Raw genomic sequence first — 6,926 nt, forward strand, 5'->3', positions numbered from 1 at the left:
AACCTATAATTTGAAAAATCATTTAGTGTGTGACCTGCAGGCTTAGGAATAGTCCAGTCAAAGACATTTCATCCTTATTTCTGTTCTTGGGCTTTATTAAATAGGGAAGACTGGCATTTTTGTGGCAGCTGGAAAAATCACCAGAAAGTTGAGGATCTTATATATGTTTTTCTGTTGCCCTGGAAGATAGCAGCTAATTGGATTTTTTGAGTGAAGATTGCCTTCTGTATAATTTTCAGATTATATAACATTACAAAAATGAAAAGGTCCCCTTTACTGTCTCAGCCTGTTACTTTAATGACATGTGAGCAGAATGCCTTATTTTGTAATCTTGTTTAACTTGTTGCTACTAGGACTTGAATTTCTGTGGCACTAGTTAAGTAAGTTAAAAAAGAATTAAACCCTCTCTTTATTAAAGAGGAAAGGTGATGGTGATGTCTGTAGTACAATGTAAACCATAATTGTGATTTACCTTAAATAGGTATGACTTTTATGGGATATACAGTATAGTTTTTGTGAATTCTTTACATGATAGCATTATCTTTTTATAATTTTTTTCCGAAGGTAAATGCATAGTTTTCTTCTATGGGAAATAGAAACAGCTTTTTGACGTAATACTGAGAACCTCAAAGACCATGTTGTTTCTTAATTTTTGCCTTTTGCATAAGCCTCTTTATAACATATATCTTTAAAGCAGTTACTAAGTCTTTAGGAATGTGTAACCAGAGCTATGTTAGTCTTGCTTATGAAACTTTAGTTAGGCTCAATATATACATGTATACACCTATATATAGGTATAGAGATTTGCATTTTGTAAAATTTTATTTGAACAAATTCTTCCTGTAGGTAATGGGAAACAAATTTAATAGTTCATATACCACTCTTAGCATTTCGATATCTGAAAATAGCCCACGATTGAAACTTGTAATTCTAAAGTTAAACCAGCAGCCTACTACAAGCACATTCTTTGATTGAGTCATTGGTTATAAACTTACTATTGATAAAAGCGGAGAAGACAGCCAGTTTGGGGAACTTCTGAGTTGGTGGGACACTGTCGATTAACAATGTACTGTATGAATTAAGTGATGCTTTAACTCTGATTTTACATTTTAAAGTTAAGACATGGGCATTATGTCAGCAAACTTAAGGGCATTATGTCAGCAAGCTAAAACATTTTTTTCTTGTGCTTTAAACGTATCTCTTTACATGATCTGAGAGACGATTCAAGCCTTTAGAGAGAAATAGCTGAGGAAAAGGGGAAACATCTTCTTGGGATGAAGCTTTTCCTTATGGCGATGGTTTAATTGCAGATTCAAAAATCAGAAGGGAATTTCAGTGGATTAAGTGTATAGCTTCCGTAAACACATTTCAAGAAATTACCATTGTAACTTGATAAGATACGATTTATTTTATGTAAACATCATTGCAAAGCAAGGAGTAGAAGCTCAGCTAGATTTATTACTGTGCACGAGAGTAAGTACCTATCTCAATTATTCTTTTTCTTTTCCAATATGAAGTTTGCTGAATGTACAAGAAGAGTTTATCACTTAGGGTATAGAATTTTTTAGGGGGTGGGGGTGGGGCTCTGTCAGGCAATTACCTAGAAACAAAGATTGTCTTGGTTTGATCTGAAATGTAAAACTTGAAGCTATTCTTGAACTAACATGGAAAAATAAAATGGCTATTGTTTAAAAAAAATGATAGAACTATATTGTTGACAAGATATGAATTAAGTTTATTTTCTACAAACTGTTGTTGATGAAGACATGGATGATACGTTCATGTTTCTGAAAAGTAATCTGTACATGGCGGGAGGGAATAATAAATATTATTTCTAACCAGGTGTGGTATTTGGTATTTTCCTATCCTGAGTTTTTGTAAGACCATCTATAATTACCTTACTGCATTCCCTTGAGCAGAGCAGGGTCTCTTTTATGTAGATCTCTGATTCAGCGTGGGGTGGGGTGGGGTGGGATATAAATATGTAGGACTTTTTTAAAAAGGAGACTTCAGAGTTTGTTTAGAGATTCCAGAAAAGACTGTTAGTTTTCTATGATGTCAGCTGAATGGAGGTTTGCTGTGTGAGATGAGGTGGTCTTCCCGGTTAGGGAATGTGGAGAGGCGGGGTGGGGGACCTGGTGTAGACAGGGCTCGGCCGTGACCGTGAACCGGGACGGGAGCCTCCGCACGACCACTGCCTCCTCTCGCTTTAACTAGGGGGTGCAGCCATACGGGCCACTTAAACCAGCAGTTGTTTCCAAGACTGGTAACATCCCCTACTTTGCTGTGAATGTTAGTTGATGTCAGGTGGGAGGCATGGGGGCTTCTTGATGAAATGAATGTGGAAATACTGGGTTAACCAAGGTTACCGAGATGTGTTTACGGCCCTCGTGTTCTCTGATGCGCAAATGTGCATGTGTCCCTTAAGGAAGGGTTTAGGAGGATGCAGATTTTTTTCCCAAACGTTCTCCACCAGATAAACAACACCCCCTCCACCCCATTTTTTTCTCTGCTGAGCTTTTCTGAGGCTTTTTGGAAAGGGTGCTCTCAGGAGAAAAGTCCCTGGTAACCCACTTCAAGTTTTGATCAGGATGTTGGTCATATTCTGTTGAGTATTGTACAAATTTACATCAGCTTTTGCCCCTTTTTTGCACAGGATGAGAAACAGTGAACTTGAAATAAACGTGTGGTTGATGGAAAGCAAAACAGATGGAGATCCTTGCAAGTTTTGGAAATACTGCTGCTGAATAACTGAGTAAAATCAGCCAGTTCATGGATCGGGTGTTAGTTTTAATACTCACTCAGGCCTATTAAAACTTGTTACATATGCTTTTCTTAATTCTTAGTCTGGGGGCTTCCCTGGTGGCTCAGACAGTAGAGTCTGCCTGCAATGCGAGAGACCCGGGTTCAATCCCTGAGTCAGGAAGATTGCTGGAGAAGGAAATGGCAACCCACTCCAGTATTCTTGCCTGGAGAATCCCATGGACAGAGGAGCCTGGCAGGATACAGTCCATGGGGTCGCAAAGAGTCAGACACGACTGAGCGACTTCACTTTCTTTCTAGAAGTTGAGGAACAGCTATGGCCTGTGTTCTGGGAGTCTTGTCAGAGTCGCCCTTCACGGTGTGAAAGTTGCTGGCCGTGGGGTGATTTTTAGACACCAGGGTAGTAGAGTCACTTAGAACAACACTTTGAATCGAGCGTGTGTGGAAGCCATGAGTGCAGGCTGGGAGGAAGCTCAGAGCCTCTCCAGAGCCCGTTATGGGGGGCACATTCCCCAGAAGGTGATCGTGCTCTCAGGATGAGCATTGCCCCTGCATTTTAACACAGAAAACCAAAGAGAGTGAGCCCAGTGTTAAAGACTCCAGTATAAACCCAGGATAACTGTGTTCTTAGTTGCTTGCTTGTGTCCCGACTCTGCGAACCCATGGACTGTAGCCCGCCAGGCTCCTCTGTCCATGGGGTTCTCCAGGCAAGAATACTATAGTGGGTTGCTTGCCCTCCTCCAGGGGATCTTCCTGACCCAGGGATTGAACCTGGTTTTCCTACGTTGCAGGCAAATTCTTCACTGTCTGAACCAGCAGCGAAGCTGGCACATAGAACTGAATATGACCTTCTAAGGTGTCTGAGGTAAGCTGTTTTCTCATCTGTTGCTTCATTTTTCTCTGAACTCTTCTTACCCTTAACCTCAGCGGTTCCCCCCGCCCCATTACTTTGTTGCTTTGCTTGTACATTTTCATCTGTTTTTCCCTCCTAAAAGAGATTTTTCATTTCCTGTGCAGATTCTGCAGTTAAACACAAGTAGGGTAGTTTCCAAACTGGAAAGCACCCGCACTTGCCTTCTGTCTTGATTATTTTTTCTGTGGGCCTTCTGCCCCCCACCATTGCAGTGGCTGCTCTTTTTCAAAGCTGTTTTGTCGGACAGGATTTTTGAGGAATAAACTGATGGTTTACTTCTTCATTACTTACAGTTACTGAACATCTGTGTCTCAGGATTCTTTTTTTTTTAATGCAAAGTGAGGTTCCATGAAAATCCAGGGCACCAATCCAGACAGTGTTCTAAAGGCATATGCCTGTGGAGCAGGTGGTCCCCAGTCACAGCGGCCGAGTCCTGCATGGGCTGCCCTCACCGTGCTGTGCAGGGCCCAGCTCGGGGGCTCCTGAGGTCTGGTGTGACCTGGTTGGTAGAAACAACCATTATTAAAAATTAAGTTATGTAAGTTTACAATTGAGTTATATTTGAAGGGGTAATACTCAAAGCTCATCTCTCCCTAGTTATTTTAAATGTATTATTAATGGTTTATGTATGTGTAAGTGCATGGTGGGAATCCTTTATGTCAGCGTGTTTCTGCACACCTTCCCATCTCCATGCCAAGGGATTATCTGTACCATGAAAATCTGCACATGCTCTGAATCAGGGCTTGATTTATTGTTTTGCTGATTTTCTAGGCTTGAGAAAGTGATGGAGAAAATGATACAGATTAAACTTAGAAGTGTCTCACGTCTGTTGCCGTTAACCATTGCAAATAGCATAGAAACATATTACCTGGTTCAGCAAAGAAATTTCTCACATCATTGATAAACAAGTCAAGTTCTGATGTTTCTATTGTTTGTTGTATTGGAGGAGAGCATGGCAACCCACTCCAGTATTCTTGCCTGGAGAGTCCCATGTACAGAGGCACCTGGGTGGGCTACAGTCTATGGAGGGTTGGACCTGACTGAAGTGAAGGAGCAAGCACACAATTATTGTATTAATATATTTAAAATATCAATCAGCACGCTGGAACTACGTTTGTTAGTTGCAACTTTGGCAAAAATAAAGGCATGCATTCTGTGAGAATTGTGTATATGGAGTTAACGGTAAAGAGGATCGTAGACTTTATATAGCGTGTGCTGTATAGCCTTTCAGTAAGAACAGTAGATGAACACTCATATGTATGATACTCCTCCTCAGGGAGCTAGCTGTGAAACACTCCCAGCACACCACTATTACTTAACCCCAAGAGGTAATGCTGTTTTTCTAGATGAAGAAACCTAGGCTAAGAGTTTAAGTAATTTATTCATGTTTGCACAGCTACTGAGTGCAGAGTCGGATTGCAAAACCCAGATGTCTGGGCCTTGGAGTCTGCTCTCCACTGTTCTGTGTGACAGAGGCCGGGGCCTGGGGTCCCCTCCTTGCAGAGTGGTTTTTAGTAAGTCTGCTTGGCTCTGTGCAGATGTGGGCTGTTGAGAGGGGCTAAAGGGGAAGCTCTTAGGCAAGGAGTCAACACCTAATAGTCTAATGTTATCCCCCCAACCCTTCAGTAAAACGTTCTCTCTTCTGTGAAACGACGGAGTGGTTGGGAGACTAGATGAAGTAGTAAAATCTTTGCCAACAGTGAAACCTATTCGGACATGAGGTCACTGCCCGTAAGCAGGAGGAGAGAGGGGTGGGCCCCAGGGGAGGAGGCCTGGGGGTGCTCTCTCGGGGCTTCTCTCAGAAGCCCTGGGCTGGAGTGAGGAGAAGGGCACTGAGCGGGTGGCTCGTGGTTTACGCCTCCTCAGCTGGAAACTGCGCTGTCGGGAAGGACTGACCCGGTGGGGACCGCCACCTTCCCACACGGCCGATTCCAGTAACTTCCTCAGGAGCATCTGAAGCAAGGGCCAGAGGATGACCAGGTGCGTGTCCTGTCACCTGCCCCTCAGGGAGGGTCCTCGGTCTTCTGGTCGGTGCTGGCCTCGCCCAGGGGGGACTTCTACCTCAGAGGCTGCGGTCGTCGGCTTCTTGACGGTACAGACACCTTCCGTGTCCCGAAAGGGAAGCGTTCCGTGTCCTGAAAGGGAAGCCTTCCGTGTCTCTTAGTCTCGAATGTTCTCGACGTTTACTGAGGTTGGAGGTTGGAGGACACCTTTCTCCTGACACTTTGGCTCTTCGAGGAGCCGAGGGCGTCGAGCCCTGTGCCCTCCAGCGTCGCTTCCAGGGCTGACCTTTGTGACGCGATGTTCTGGAAGCAACACAAGAGCCGCGGCAGTGGTGACCGCTGGGCGGCTGGGCAGAGGCCGACCGGCCGCTGCCTTTCGCTCCAGGTCACCTCTCGGGGCTCGGGGACAGAAGTGTGCAGGGCCTGGGGGCGTGTCAAGGAGTTTCATCCCCCCGAGGTTCCAGGGAAGCCGGAGGAGGGCCCAGGGCGGGAGAGACGCCAGGAGCACCGTCGGCTCGGGCTCCTGAGTTCTCAGTGAACCCCGGGCGCTCCATCAGACTTCCTGCGCAGCAAGCAGCGCTTGCCTCTTCGATCCTAACCAGAGGGAAGTCTTTATAGTAGCGGGGTAAGAGAGTGTACAATATCTGCTGTTGATTCTCTTGTCGCCTCACCTGCATCCTTTTAATTTTACTCCAGCCCTCAAGGAATTCAGAGAAATTTTTTACCGTGTAAAACCAAAACTTCCAGCTACTGTCATTTTCCAACACTCTGAGCTGGTGATGTCAGAAGAATCTTACAGGGCACACCCAGACGCCTGCAACCGTACCTTACCATAGTCATTCTGTGCTTCTTACACGTCTGTCCGCCCTTCCATTCACCCGTCGATCTTGATTTTTTAAAGATCATCTTGCTTATTTTTGGCGGTGCTGGCTCTTGGTTGCAGAGGGCGGGGGCTCCTCTCCAGCTGCGGGGCGCTGTATTTGCATAGCTGAGGAGCACGCGCTCTGGGGCTCCCAGGCTCTAGGGCACCGGCTGGGTGGTTGGGACGCCAGGCTCAGCTGCTCCACGGCACGTGGGATCCTCCTGGATCTGGGTTGTGACCCCGTGTCCCTGCACTGGCATGCGGATTCTTTACCCACTGAGTCACCAGGGAAGCCTCGTCGATTAAAAAAATACTTTAATAAAGTAAACTGCAGTCATCAGGAAAGTGCCCCCTAAGATTTTCAGCTTGCACACAGTTCGCTAGA

This window comes from Capricornis sumatraensis, chromosome 4 (genome assembly GCF_032405125.1).
Source record: "Capricornis sumatraensis isolate serow.1 chromosome 4, serow.2, whole genome shotgun sequence".
Classification (NCBI taxonomy): Eukaryota; Metazoa; Chordata; class Mammalia; order Artiodactyla; family Bovidae; genus Capricornis; species Capricornis sumatraensis.